The sequence below is a fragment of the Oryx dammah genome, unplaced genomic scaffold (genome assembly GCF_014754425.2).
Source record: "Oryx dammah isolate SB20612 unplaced genomic scaffold, SCBI_Odam_1.1 HiC_scaffold_28, whole genome shotgun sequence".
Lineage (NCBI taxonomy): Eukaryota > Metazoa > Chordata > Mammalia > Artiodactyla > Bovidae > Oryx > Oryx dammah.
The window spans coordinates 95,101,678-95,117,348 of record NW_024070212.1 but is presented as its reverse complement, the minus strand read 5'-3'; the positions used below and the strand labels follow the sequence as shown (position 1 = coordinate 95,117,348).

Genomic DNA, 15,671 nt, shown 5'->3' with positions numbered 1-15,671 from the left:
ACCCTCAGCTCCTGTAAAGATTTTCTGGCCTGGAAACTTCATGGAGAGACTCCTGGACCAAGACAAGACCACCTGCCTCCATTCCTTGCTGTGCCATCAATTCACAGTAAGGCACTGGCCAAATCCTTCTCCCCTCTGGACGTCGGTTCCCTCAACCATAACAAGGATAGAGAGCAAGGTCTGTAGTCTCACCAATAATCCTTTTTTTTTTTTTTACCTGTTTCATTTACTTTATTATCCTCTTTATAAAATTATGTGGTGGCTACAGCTGGGGCCTGGGTCCTCTTCATGGAGACTCTGGTATGGGTCTTCACAAGATGGTGAGTGAATTCCTGATTATGGAGACTTGGTGAACACTGTCTCTTTCCAGAGGTCAGGGGTGAGATAACTGTAGGTCTTGGAAATGGCATCAAAAGTGGCCTTGGCATAGTTGCCCAGGGTGGCAGTGCAGCCTCTGGCAGAAGTGTAGCAGTCATCAATGCCGGCCATCAGCAGCAGCTTCTTGGGCACAGGGGTGAGATGATGCCAGTGCCTCTGGGGGCAGGGAGGAGGTGCACCAGCATGGAGACACAGCAGCCAGTCACCTTGCAAAGACTGTGTGGGGCTTGCCAATCTTGTTCCTCCAGTAGTCTCTTTGCACAGGGACGATGGACAGCTTGGCCAGGATGATGGCTCCACGGATGGCAGTGGCTACTTCTTTAGAGCACTTGTCACATAGACCGACATGTCCGTTGTAATCCCCGATGGCAATAAATGCCTTGAACCTGGTCCGCTGGCCAGCACTGGTCTGCTTTTGCACGGGCATAATCTTCAAAACCTCACCCTTGAGGGATGCTCCCAAGAAAAAGTCAGTGATCTCAGACTCCTTGATAGGCAGAGAGAAAAGGTAGATCTCCTCCAGGGACTTGATCTTCATGTCCTTGACCAGGCAGCCCAGCTTGGTAACGGGGAGTCACTCCTTGTCCTTGGCCTCGCCTCCGCGAGCTTCGCGGCCTCTGCCTCGACCCCGACAGCCACCGCGATCCGGGCCCCGGACGCCATTACTGAAGCTTCCGCGGAAGCCACCGTGGCCTCCCATTCCAGGGCCCCCAGGGCTTCCGGGCCCTCCCGCAGGACCAGAGTCATCCCATTTGGTGTTTTCACGAAGACGAAGGCACCAATAATCCTTAAATTCCCTCATAGCTCATGGATTCCATTTTCTGATTTTTGCCATAATCCTAGTAAAACCACGTTCGGCTGATGACTACTTGATCTTAGGCTTTCTCAGCCATATCTGAAAAGCCATTTCCTTGGATAGGTAGGTTAGAAAGGAAAATACAGAGGGAGTTTATGCTCCTATCCATCCATACCTTGCTGCTAAGTCGCTTCAGTCTTGTCCGACTCTGTGCGACCCCATAGACGGCAGCCCACTAGGTTCCTCTGTCCCTGGGATTCTGCAGGCAAGAATACTGGAGTGGGTTGCCATTCCCTTCTCCAATGCATGAAAGTGAAAAGTGAAAGTGAAGTCACTTAGTCCTGCCCGACTCTTAGCGACCCCATGGACTGCAGCCCACCAGGCTCCTCCGTCTATGGGATTTTCCAGGCAATAGTACTGGAGTGGGTTGCCATTGCCTTCTCCGATCCATACCTTGTTATTATTATTGTTATTAACCAAGATCCATACCTTGTAATAATAATAACAATGGTTAAGCTTCATTTGTGGGCTTCCCTTATAGCTCAGTTGGTAAAGAATCTGCTTGCAATGCAGGAGACCCAGGTTCGATTCCTGGGTTGGGAAGATCCCCTGGAGAAGGAAATGGCAACCCACTCTAGTATTCTTGCCTGCAGAATCCCATGGACAGAGGAGCCTGGAAGGTTACAGTCCATGGGCTCCCAAGAATCAGATGCGACTTAGCGACTAAACCACCACTACCAACCTTCATATGTGGCTTTGTAGTTTACAAAGCACCTTCGCATATGCTATTCAGATATGTGATTCTCAAAACAACCCTATGAGGTGAGAATAATTACCGTCATTTCACGGATGAGTCAAGGTTCAGTATGGTTGAGGGTCTTTGCCTCAGGTCACACCCAGACCTCCCGGACTTCAGGCTCCTTGCTTCAAACTCCAGCTGTCTGTGCTACACTGAGTGTATTGGAAACTATCTCTCTAAGTCTCCCAGAGATAGGACATAAAGGCCAAGTGACTAAGACACTCAGGCAGAACAGGAAGGGAAGCGACAGCATGCTGAGGATACCATGCTGACTGTGATAGGGGTGACAGAACTGGCTGAACAAGTGCCAAACCAAGTGCTTTGAAAGAGTAGGAAAAAGGAAAAAAAAAAAGTCTTCCCACTGTTTGCCTGCCAAGCCCCTGCACAGGGACATGGGTACAGAGTTCTGCTTAAGGTTTAATTCTATTGATTACACATTCCATTTTCCAAAGTGCCATTTGCCTGAAGGAGCAGGTGGTGTTTTCGGCATCCATTTAGCTGATGTATTAGCCATGTGGCTCAGTGCATCAGCAGGCCCGAGTCATCAATTTATGGTGAGATGACAGAGGGAATCACTCACTGCAGAATCCTAATGGGGAGAGGGGGAGGGGGGGATGGAACACACAGAAAGGGACAAAAACAGTGGGATTGTGGACCTGACTGGGGCCTGGGGACGCAGGAGATGAATGGCCCAATGTAGGACCTCTGGTTGATAATAGCAAATACACTTAGGATCTGACTCTGTGGCAGGTCCCAGGCTGACCACTGGGGACACAAAGAGGAGTCACAAGAATTCTCGCCTCCAAGACCTCAGTTTTATGGGGAAGGCAGACATAAACTATTAACAACAATAACATCAGATATACACTACAATGGAAGGATATGGTAGGTAGCAGAAGAGTATTTTAAAATTCCACAGTTACAGTTCAAGTCCCAGCTTCATTATTTACTAGCTTTGCAGTTGTAAAATTAGAGGCAAAGTTAGGCTGGAAGCTCATGGAGAGTAGGCACTATATGTCTTATACGTTTTTGAATGCCCACTGTCCCAGCCCAGAGTCTGGTATTGCCATCATAACCACCAAAGAATATTAATAGTATAATCATGAAAACAATAAAAGTAATCATAACAAAATAACATTTACTGAGCTCTTGCTACATTCCAGGTCCTGCCTAAGTGTTATATGGCTTTTCATCCTCACAACAAGCCCATGAATTAGGTACTATTGTTATCTTTATTTTATAGATGAGCAGATGGAGCCTCAAGGAGGTTAAGTACCTTTCTCATAGTCACACAGCTTGTAAGTGGTGGTGGAGCTCGGCTTAAAATCCAGATCTATCTGGCTCCATAGCCATATAGCCTTTCAACACTGCAAAGTTCAGTTATCCCAACTGTACTCAAGTTATTTAACCTTGCAGAGACCCCATTTCCTTATAAGTCAAGGGCTCTATTTTTTTTTCTTTATAGGTTGTTGTAAGCATCAAATAAGACAATGTATGTAGAGCATTACTTCAGTTCAGTTCAGTTCAGTTCAGTCACTCAGTCATGTCCGACTCTTTGCGACCCAATGAATCGCAGCACGCCAGGCCTCCCTGTCCATCACCATCTCCCGGAGTTCACTCAGACTCACGTCCATCAAGTCTGTGATGCCATCCAGCCATCTCGTCCTCAGTCGTCCCCTTCTCCTCCTGCCCCCAATCCCTCCCAGCATCAGAGTCTTTTCCAATGAGTCAACTCTTCGCATGGGGTGGCCAGAGTACTGGAGCTTCAGCTTTAGCATCATTCCTTCCAAAGAAATCCCAGGGCTGATCTCCTTCAGAATGGACTGGTTGGATTTCCTTGCAGTCCAAGGGACTCTCAAGAGTCTTCTCCAACACCACAGTTCAAATGCATCAATTCTTCGGCGCTCAGCCTTCTTCACAGTCCAACTCTCACATCCATACATGACCACAAGAAAAACCATAGCCTTGACTAGATGGACCTTAGTCAGCAAAGTAATGTCTCTGCTTTTGAATATACTATCTAGGTTGGTCATAACTTTTCTTCCAAGGAGTAAGCGTCTTTTAATTTTGTGGCTGCAGTCACCATCTGCAGTGATTTTGGAGCCCTCAAAAAAGAAAGTCTGACACTGTTTCTACTGTTTCCCCATCTATTTCCCATGAAGTGATGGGACCAATACATTCTAAAAAGCTCAATAAATGATACTTACCACTATCCCCATTCTAAAGATAATTACATTCAGAGATGGACTCTGAGGGTCAGAGCCCACCTAGTTTTTAAGAGAAACTTCTCCAGTGCCTGTGTGAGTATCTTCTCTGATGCAATGAAGGTGCTTCCTCTGACCCCTATCCTTACTAAGTGTTCTGGAATGGTTCTTTTAAATTAGATCCTTGATGTTTCACGTATTATGACTTTTGTCCTTTGACATGCAACATGAGGTAGACTGTGGCAAAGGCAAAATGTGAGCAAAGCAAACAATTTCTCAGGTAAAGCTTTAGAAATGGCGTTTCAATAAAAAGGCTCATTGGCCCTTGAGTTTCAGGGAGGAGATCTATTTGACAGTACAGGAGGTGTACATGAGAGAAGGGCAGTAACCACGTGCCTTGGAAGAGAGCCCCCCCCACCCTATCTGCATCTGGTGTGGCTATAGAACTCCCTCCACCCTATCTGAGAAGGCAGTGTCCAGAAAGGGACACTCACTGGTGTTTCATCACTCATTCACTTATTCCTTTATTCAGTGGATATTTTTAGAGGTCTTGCTTTATTCCAGGTACCATACTGGGCACTGAACTTAGAGAAATGAATAAGATTGCTACCTAAAAATTTAAAAGGGTGATACATGCATAATTGCAAAATGATGTGATAATTTATTGTCATGCTATTTAAAATAATGACAATTTAGAACCATCTCAACTGTAAATACTGCTGCTGCTGCTGCTGCTAAGTTGCTTCAGTTGTGTCCGACTCTGTGTGACCCCATAGATGGCAGCCCACCAGGCTCCCCCGTCCTTGGCCAACTGTAAATACTAGATTTTAAATAAAGTATGGTACATCATTTCAAAGGGATATTCGACCATTTAAAGAATTTATAAATAATTTCAAATAATGTGGTAAAATGTTCAAAGCACAATGTCAAATGATATAAAACTGTATATATAGGATGTTCTTACTGTATATATGGGCTTCCTCATCAGCTCAGTCACTAAAGAAACTTCCTGCATCAGCTCAGTGCAGGGGACTGGTTCAATCCCTGCATTGGGAATATCCCCTGGAGAAAGAACTGACAAGCCAATCCAGTATTCTTGCCATGGACAATGGAAATCCCATGGACAGAGGAGCCTGGTGGGTTACAGTCCATGGGGTCTCCAGAGTCAGACAAAACTTAGCAACTAAACCACCACCCCCTAACTATACATACAGTTATGCAAATAACTGGTCAGAAAGAAAATATTCAATTTAATAGCATTAATCTTTGGCAATGGTATTAAGTGTGATGTTTTTCTCTGATATAATGTTATTTTGTATTTACAATGAACATATAGCAAAAAGGTATCCAAAGGTATCCCTATCCAAAGGTATAAAATAACTATTATTATGTTAGAAGTATGCTTAAAATACTTCTGGCACAGAAAGAGTGACTAACTTTTCCATTTTATAGATGAACAAATTGAGGTTCTCAAATATTATGTATAATAGTTTTCCCAAGGCTTTCCAGCCCATAGTTGACTGACACACACTTCAAACAAGTCATCTGATAGAAATCTGGAACTCTTCCCCCAGGACTTTCTAAGAGCCACCCGCCTGAAATGGGGGGTGGGGTTGACCTGCCTACAAGGTCTCCAGTGATCTGCCAGAGCTCCTATTCCAATTGTTCCAGAAGAATCCAGAATTCAAAAGGTAAGTCCAGGAATGACTCAGTGATAGTTGCTAGATGTGGATCTGGAAGAAGTGTCTATCGCTATAAAAATAATCTTGACTGTTTACATTTCAACTCTTCAAGATTTATGGTATTTGAACTAGAAGAATAATATAGGTCTGAGCACGTATTTAATGTTTTCATTTAGATTTAGAACATACAGCCTCAGCATTGAGCTGATTTGAATGCTTGAATATTTTAATATCATTGTATTGTGTGCTCAGCATCCATGATTAAATATACATCTTCAAGTCCAATTTACTTTTAGCTTCATTATGGTCTGTTACAACTGGTATTCAATGAATTCTGCATTTGGCCACATAACCCAGCTCCATTTTTTTTTTTTTTTGCAATTTTACTCTTGTGTGCATATATCTGGGGGCATGTAAAACCGAACACTCTTTAAATACAAGCAAGTATTTCCTATCTTAAGAAGGACCTATTTTATCAGTTATCTGTGAACATTAGAGCACAAGGTAACTGAGATATCATTGAATTCACCCTTCCAATCCTATTCTTTTATCTGTTTATACGGCCCCTTCTCTGGGCCCAAGCTTTATTGTTGCAAACATTGTAGGCCCATCTCTCTGCCAAAAGAATATTCAGACAGGAATAGGAATTACAATAGGAATTAAATTCAGAACTCTTGGAATTTTTTTTTGGCCAAGTTTTCATCACAAAAAAATTACAGCTTTACAAGTATGTTTCTAGTTTTTCATTATGTATCTATCCAGGTAGGAGGATAGGTATATATTTTAACAATTTGTTAGCTAGATTTATAACATAGTATTTAGATTAGACTTTCTAGGCCTCCATTTTTTCCCTCGCCTGAGTCTTGCAAATGTTCAAGGTGGGTCTGCAACTTTCCCCAGCTCCCAGCTTACTGATAGGGTCTTATGTGGGCAATAGACTTACCCAAGGAATCATGACTTTGCTCCTTTCTGTATTACTAGTGCATATCACATTCATTAGCACTTGGAACACACCCAGTGTATAAATTAATTGAAGTAAACTAATTTGGAGGTATTTTTCATTTGTTTTGTATTTTAAATTGGGGATTTTATAAATGCAACAAAGAGGATAAATTCAGGATACATAATGCTAATGAAAGTGAAGTCGCTCAGTCGTGTCCAACTCTTTGTGACCCCATGGACTGTAGCCCACCAGGCTCCTCCATCCATGGGATTTTCCAGAGTACTGGTGTGGGTTGCCATTTCTGTTTACTAAACAATCAATATATTTGTATATACATATACACAGGCATTGGTGAAAGCAATGGCACCCCACTCCAGTACTCTTCCCTGGAAAATCCCATGGATGGAGGAGCCTGGTGGGCTGCAGTCCATGGGTCCTAAGAGTTGGACACGACTGAGTGACTTCACTTTCACGTTTCACTTTCATGCATTGGAGAAGGAAATGGCAACCCACTCCAGTGTTCTTGCCTGGAGAATCCGAGGGATGGGGGAGCCTGGTGGGCTGCCATCTCTGGGGTCGCACAGAGTCAGACATGATTGAAGTGACTTAGCAGCATACACATGCATATATTCAACAAATTACAATCAATATGCATATCCAACAACAGTATGACTCTGCAACCTGAGGGGTTGGAATACGGTGATTGACTAATGCATAAGAAGGTCAGGTGTCTCATCTCTGACCACAGGGATGTGTTTCCCTCTCATCCCACAAGTTTGAGTGATTCCTGCAAGCAAGATCAGTACGGAGGATTCCCCAAACTTTTATCAGAAGAAGAGATAAATGCTCCACAGCAAAATGTTCAATGCACTTTGAAATTATCTTTATATGAAATACATATATATGTATGTGTATATACACCATTGTATATTATATAATGTTATACATTTGTGTGTATATACCTTCCATGATGCCATAAAGCATAATCTACTGGGCACCTATAACCGCACAATTGTTTCCCAAAGTCTGCAGGATCTTTACTGCCTCCACCCACCACCCACAACTTCATCTCCACCCCTCCCTCATCCGAGGAGGCATTCTCATTTTAGGATAATGATAGTGGAGTAGAACTCCGTCACTGGATAATGATCTCCTGTGGTTAGATGAATGAGGAAGGCAGACTTGGGCACCTTCAGAAACTGAGCAGCAAGGGGCTGCCAAAATGTTGATTTTCAGAGAGGAAGGCTTTAGCTCTGACACAATATTCCACTCAAAGCTGAAACATTACATGCAGAAGGAGACAGCACATTTAGGCAGACAAAGGCCCCTGAGAGATTGAGATAAGACTAAGATATAAAGTGGTTGACCACTTTGCATGACAGGGGTGATTTCAGTCCTTATTGGGTTGCTATCTATGTTAGGCAGCTGAGCTACTTTGCTACTTGAAGACAAGTTGGCATCTATGTCCTTTTGAAGTCAGTGTGGGTCATGGGAAACCACCTTCTGTTGATAAATGGCTTGAATGGCAAGAGACCTGGAATGTCACTCAGGACAGACGTACTTTTTTCCCAGGCCACCTGTACTCCAAGGCACCACATTAGACCAGGCTTTAACCTTTCTGGGCCTCTGTCCTCTCATCTATCAAACAGTGTGTTGACTGGAGGTTTCTGAAAGCCTAGAAGCATCTGACTTGACAACTTCACATCAATATCAATGTAACTAATTTCCTTTCATTTCATAAGGAGTTCAAATGCAATACATCCAGTATGCAGAGGAGAGAGAGTGTTCGATGGTCAAGTGTGCTTCTTGAGGAATTCTGGGACCTTAAACTTGGAGGAAACTTTGAAGTTCATCTATTTCAGGATCTCTATGAATCCTGGATGTTCTGCTGGAACTTCTGTGATAGGGGAAGCTTACTACCTCCCCAGGCATTCCCATTGGCTGTTGGTGAACTCCGATTGCCTCGAGGTCATTTGTTTGTTTCTTTGTTCATGCATTAATCAATTATTTCAATGCCTAGTAGGTCAAGAATATATAAAGCACTGGAGTCCCAGATATGAGTCAATGTGATCTCTGCTCTGTAAACACTCGACATTGAATTGAGCAGCATAGTGGAGTGGGCTTTGGTGGGGGTGGGGTGGGCAGTAAGGCAACCAAACATGTAGACAGTAATTATAATAAGTGCTTTGGTAGAAGTGGTTTTGTGGAAGAAGGTGGAAGACATTGAGGGAACCCACTCTCAAGAAGAAAATTTGGGGGTAGGACAGTGAAGCAGCTTATTGTTGTTAGAGACTATATAGTATAATGTGAAAGAAAAGACTCTAGGGTCAAAATGTTTGAGTTCAAATCTGGACTCTGCCATGTCTAGCCATGTGAAAGTGAAAGTTGCTCAGTCATGCCTGACTCTTTGTGATCCCATGGACTATACAGTTCATGTAATTCTCCAGACCAGAATACTGGAGTGGGTAGCCTATCCCTTCTCCTGCAATGCAGGTAGATTCTTTACCAACTGAGCTATCAGGGAAGCTCTGTAGCCATGTGGTCTTAAGCGTATTTCTTAACTTCTCTGTGTCTCAGTTCCTTCATGTATAAAATGAGGACAATAATAGCACTTAAATCATAGAGTTATGTGAGGATTAAGTGAGTTTTTACATGCAACGCACTTAGAGAACTATGTCTGACCATAGGGCACGTAGCCAGCATTATCACTAAATAGGGTACATCAGTAAGCATTGGCTAGCAGACACTGGGGTGGTGGTAGTAACAAGGATAGCAGTGAAATTATAATAGCATACTGTAGCAGCACAAGTGGTAGGGCTGTTATAGCAGCAACGGTAGTATTGGTAAAAGTGTCAGTAGGGAGAGCAGCAGCGCCGGCACTTGCTGACTCTGTTATAGCAGCAGTGGTAGCTGTCGTGATGTTAATGTAGCAGGAATGCAGACAGGAGTCAGGGGCCATGACTGAGAGGACGCAGGGGCTGTGGATATTTTTTGCCTCATCCTTTGGTTTGTTCCTTCATTTCCTCCCACAACTGCCTGCATCATCACAGAACTGCCCCACAGAGAACAGTGGGAAATCTACCCTAAAGTGGAGGTGCGTTAGTGGCTTACACGCAGAGACTCCTGGGAACAGAGAAGCCCTAAGACAGGCTTTTCCTTCAGAGACAATATATGGGTATGCGGAGTAAGGATGAAGTCTTAAGAAAGAGTATGGGTGACAGTCACATTGAAGGGGAGGATAACGGCCAGTGAGTGAGAAGGAGGTCATTCTGGCTGAGCAGATAGAATGGAAAGGAACTAACTGGCTCTTGACAAGTGTGTCAAGTACTGCACTGGGCCTTTCCTCAAAACTGACATAGTCGCTGAGGATTAAACCCAATGGACTGAACTGCAGTGTCTCAGAGTGACTATGATCAGTGCTAAGATTCAAGCCCACATCTGCCTTTTAACCACTAAGAGTGCCTACTATGAGTTTCTTCTTTGGCTCAGGATCTGGCTCCACAGTTGAGGACCAGAAGGCCACAGCAGTCAGCCAGCCATCACAATAATATCTGAATGTGTATGTTTCGTTTATTATTTAGAAAGTTTTTTTTTTTTTTTTTTTTTTTTTAATGTGCAGCTCAAGGTCTGATCATGACTCAAAAGCCATGAATCCATCTGGGTTAAGAGCTTTGGGAAGTGAACCAAGAATGCAGCCTTCTCTATTGGCACAAATGCCTGCGAGAAGCCTCTGCTGGCTGGCGGGGGAAGTCAGTGCAGTGTGAGAGGGAATAGCCAGCCCCATGGCTGAAGCGCAGGATTAGAGTCACATGGCTCCAACAGCAGCAAGAATGAAAGCTTAATCAACATTCGGATTAGTGCATCCCCATTTACAGGAGCTTGAACTCAATTAAAAATTTCAACTAGAATCTTGGCACAGGTGCCTTGAGACAGAATCTGACTGTTCTGGGCTCTCACCCCAATTTTAATATGCATTCCTGGAAGGAGATGGTTGGGTCAGATGGACCTGGGGCTCCATTTAGACCCTTGGCACACATACAGAAAAATGTAATAAAGTTCTGTTTGCGATTCCATGGTAAGTTAGTTATGTTACAGAATCAGCTGTTTCCATAGGTCTCTTTTTCCCTTAAGCATACTATTTTCCTAGCATTTGATACCACTTTTTAAAGAGAGTGGTGAAGTGTGGCATCACTGGGCTTGCAATCCAATGAACTCGGTGCAAATCTCGGTTCCATTTACTGGCTGGAGGCTCTTGGCCAAGTCACTTAATCTTGCTGAGCTTCAGTTTTCTCACCTGAAAAAGTGGGATAATAATTGATAGCTCTTCCTCAAATAATGGCAATGCAAATTTAAATGAGATAATAGACACCAGAGAAAACACGCCTAGCACATTGTTTGGTATGTGAATTTGCTGAACTAAAAGATATATCTTCCTGCAAAGTCCTCTCACTGCTCATAGGGTTCTGTGAGGTTACACTGTGTGACATTTCAGTTCTTTACTCTCAGACTAGAGCCTGGCCCTCGATAGTTGCTTAGATTAGTTTAGATTAGTTCTGCCACTAGCCTACATTCACCCAAAACTTTCTCCAGATCTGGGTCCTTCTCTTGCTTTCTCTTGGCTGGTAAGTCTCTGAGTCTGCATAGTTCAGCATACTTCCACTCCATCCTTTATATATATATATATATATATATATAAATTTATTTACTTATTTATTGGCAGTGCTGCATTTCTGTCGCTATGCACAGGCTTTCTCTAGCTGCAGTGAGCAGGGGCTACGCTCTGGTTGCTGTGCCAGGCTTCTCATTGTTGTGGTTTCTCTTGTTGTGAAGCACAGGCTCTAGGGTGTACAGGCTTCAGTAGTCGCAGTGTATGGGCTCAGTAGTTGTGGTGTAGGGGCTTAGTTGCCCTGTAGCACGTAGAATCTTCGCAGACCAGGGATCAAACCCACCTCCCTTGCATTGGCAGGGGGATCCTTTACCACTGGACCACCAGGGAGGTCCCCAATCCATTCTTGACAGAACAGAGATTCCTTTAAAATTAAAATCAGATCCTTAATTCTATACAGAATGGCTTCACAGTCTCTGAGGTAAAAGCTTAAAATGTTTCCCATGGCCTAAGAAGCCCTGTGTCCTGCATAGTCTGGCCCCACCAACCTCTTGAGCCTCATCTTTCCCTCAGTATCTTTGCTTCAGTCACGCATCCTTTCAGTTTCAAAACATGCCACCCTCTCTTGATCTTTGGTCTTTCCTACCACTGTTCTCTTTTCTGGAGCAATTATCTCTACCACTTCCCACCTGCTCTTTTGATAAAATCAGCGTATCTTTCATATCTTAGATCAAAAATCACTTCCTCAGCAGTATTATCCTTGAATTTGGAAATCATATCAGGTCTTTCTATTATGTTCTGTGATAAGACTTCTCATCCATAGTACCTTTTATGGTTTATAACTATATGTGCAATCCTGTAATTCCTATCTTAATTGTAAACTCCATGAAGGCAGAGATCATGAAACTTACTCATTACTGTATTCTTTTTTTTATTTTTTATTTTACTTTACAATTCTGTATTGGTTTTGCCTGCTTTGTATTAACAGAATTGTCAGTGTTGAAATGTGGCACTCCCACACCATCACTAGTTACAGTTTGTCCTGGAAATGACAAACTGTGTCCTCGACCCACTTCTGAATCCTAATTTCCTAGAGATCCTCTGGGCGCCTAACCTCACGACTCATTTTCTTCTTTATACCAATCAGACATGATGATCAGCACCACACTGACCTTGGGCTTTTCTCATTTACTGTGGAAGATCACCTCAAGGAAAGAACCCAGAAAGTGTGGCTTTAATCTCTTAGCAGAGATCTCAAAGCAGAGGCCCCTGGGCAGTGCTACCAGATGTGTGCCAATTCACAGGGCAGGGCCGTCTCCTGCCCAGCTTAAATATACTGAGCTATAATTCAAGGTCTGGAACCACCAGGCCCGCATGGCCCTAGACCTGGATGCCCGGCTGGTCTCTCTGGAGCACTCCTTTGGCTACATCAACCTTTTAGCCCCCCTCTACTTAGTGATACACTTGGGCCCAAGTATGATTACACTCAGGAAGGAGTTTTGTAAACTTGAAAAGACTAGACACATGTAAGGGATTAAGGGCTTAGCTCAGGGTTCCTCTCAATTCACAAACCTGGCTTCTGCTTGGCATACTCTGCCATCTGGAGAAGATTTCTTACTTCTTTCTTTCTTACCCAATGACAGTTCCAACCTTCCTCTCTCTACTCTCTCTGAACTGGCCCAGAGAAAACAGGATTTTTTTTTTTTTTAATGTTAGATGTGTTGCCATTAAATCGTTAACGTCTCCTATCTTTAAGGTTTTGTTGCCTCCCAACATTATTTGCCTATAACAGAGCTTCATAGCTGCAATCTAGAGAGCCAACTTCATTTCAGCGAGTTAAACCTCTGTATGGTTAAATAATTCATGTTCACAGTTATTTTAGGATGAAGCATAATAGCACTAAGTCTTGCTTTATAACAGGGGGTAGATCCTCTTCCATTTATGAACCTCAAATTCCTCATCAGTCAGATAAGGGTTAGATGGGTAAATGCCCACATAATAGTTGTGCTGATTAAAATAGATTACACATGTGAGAGGGCTTGTGTATGGAATGTTGTAAAAATTTTGTCATCACATTTCAATCTAACTCTTTCACTCTATAAAACAGAAATCAAAGGCCATGGTGGTTAACATACTCATTCATTCATTCAATCAATCATTTACTCAATAATTATTTATTAAATGTCTTCTATTAATAACTAGGCACTTTGCCAGAGGCTAAGTGACTTACCCACGGGTGCATAGGAGTTTCATGGCAGATCTAGGATGCCAACAATAACAGCAGCTACTATTGCCAAAGGTATGCTAAAAAACTAGCATTTGTTAAGTATTTTATATACATAATAGAATAATCCTCACAACAGTACTGTGAGGTACTATCAGCATTTTATTCTTGGATAAGGAAATTGTCATCCCAAAAAATATTACTCAAATATTTCTTTAAATTTTTCATGGGGACCAAAAGATGCTGTAGAGACATAAAGACCAATGTATGATGACCTAGAAATGACCTTCAATGTCAGTTTACTCAAAAACTTAAGCAAAAACTCCAATACAAAGGCATTTAAGTGTCACATTTAAAGCTTTACAAAGTCTGTAGACAGTAACAAGGTAGGTTTGGGAGCCAGTCAGTGTCCTTCATCCATAAAGTGGGAATAATTATTTTGCTTTCAAAGGGCCATTGTGCAGCTAAAACAAGATACTAAGTGTACACAAATATGCTTCCCCCGTGTATCCTCTTACTCACCTCACGTCATTCAGGTCTTTGTTAAAATGCCACCTACTTAGCTTTCCCTGTCCATCCCCCCTGAAATAGCCTTCATCCTGCTCTGTCTCTTGTTCTACTGCATTTTTCTTCATAGCATCTGATACCACATCACATATTTGTTTACGTGTCCATTTGTTGGCTGATTGAAGGAGTGAATAAATATACCTTCCCCTCCTTCAGACTCCCATCAACCCATCCCTTTCAGGAAAGACTATGGGAGTGAGTCCAAGGGAAGCTTAGGTTTCCTATCTGAGACTTGAAAGAGACTCTAGGGGCTTTGCTACATTGGCTCAGGGGTACTCCCCATCTCTACCCTAAGGCAGCATGCAACTGAAATTTCACCAGCGCAAATTTCACCAGGTTGCCTGCCTCCTTCCTGTCTGCCTGATGCTTGGCTACTCCTGGACATAGATGAGAAATAGGTGTACAGGATGGTATGTATGTCTTCCACAAAAGAAAAGCTTTGCAAGTTCAATTAAACCTTGGTAATTTCACAGACCACAGGGTTGAGGAAGAAAAAGATGTTCCTGATGTTTCTCTTACACTTAAAAAATGCATTCCTTCAGTCTAATTTTAACTTTACATACAAAAGAGTTATATTAAATTAATGAAAAGAAAATGTTCAGAAAAGGAAAAGTGCTGTTACTTTTTGAATTGTAAGAAGGGAGATGATATTTCTGAGCATTTCTTCAGCTGTCAAAGGACCACAGATCTTCTTTTAATGTTAGGAAGACAAAAAAAATTTTCTGGTTGCATATTTGCCAGAAATGAGACCCAAGAGAAAGGCATTGTTTCCTGAAATTACATGGTTGCCAGGGAAACTGTGTACAGAAGTTAGCCTAAATGCAGGTTGAAAAATGAAGTATATCAAGAATTGGTTTAAGAGTATTTTTGAAAAGTCTGTGCCAAGCATGGCACAGAGTGACCCTTGTAAAACTGTAAGAATTTCTTAGCTGTGGCGAGAAATGACAAAGGTTACTTTTCTGCTATTTTCTGCTGTGAACCTTTTTAATGAGTGTTTTTCTAGAGGTAAAATTATTCAGGTAATGTTCTTTAAGCCTCCCAGGGCTCCTTCACAAAAAGCCCCCACAAAAAAACACAAAACGTTTCACTGCAGTCCAAAGAAACACATAAATATGAACACACAGAGTTTTAAAAACAACGTTTAGTGATCTTACCTGCCAGAAAAAGACTTACCTTTTCTCCTCTTTACTACTTTAAATAAAAGATTGCTGTGATTTACTTTAAAGAAAGGACTGAATGAGCACCAAAAATTGTAAGTATATTACCACCTCTGAGTCAAAGTTATCCTTTCTAGTAAACAGAGTTAAACAGAATCTCTCCCTTGCAAGGTTGCTCCAAAAATAAAATATATGCATATTTATATATATATGTGTGTGCATATGGTAGGTGTTCAATAAATATTTAGAAAATAGAAAATCTTAGAGATCATTAGTTTAACCTCTTATTTAACACAGAGAATTTCTTCTAAAATA

The 15,671-nt window shown here is 42.3% G+C and overlaps 1 pseudogene; it reads right to left on the bottom strand.

Annotated features, from left to right (window-relative positions):
• Positions 1-215: 215 nt before the first annotated feature.
• LOC120856592 lies at positions 216-1,180 on the bottom strand (annotated as a pseudogene).
• Positions 1,181-15,671: the final 14,491 nt, after the last annotated feature.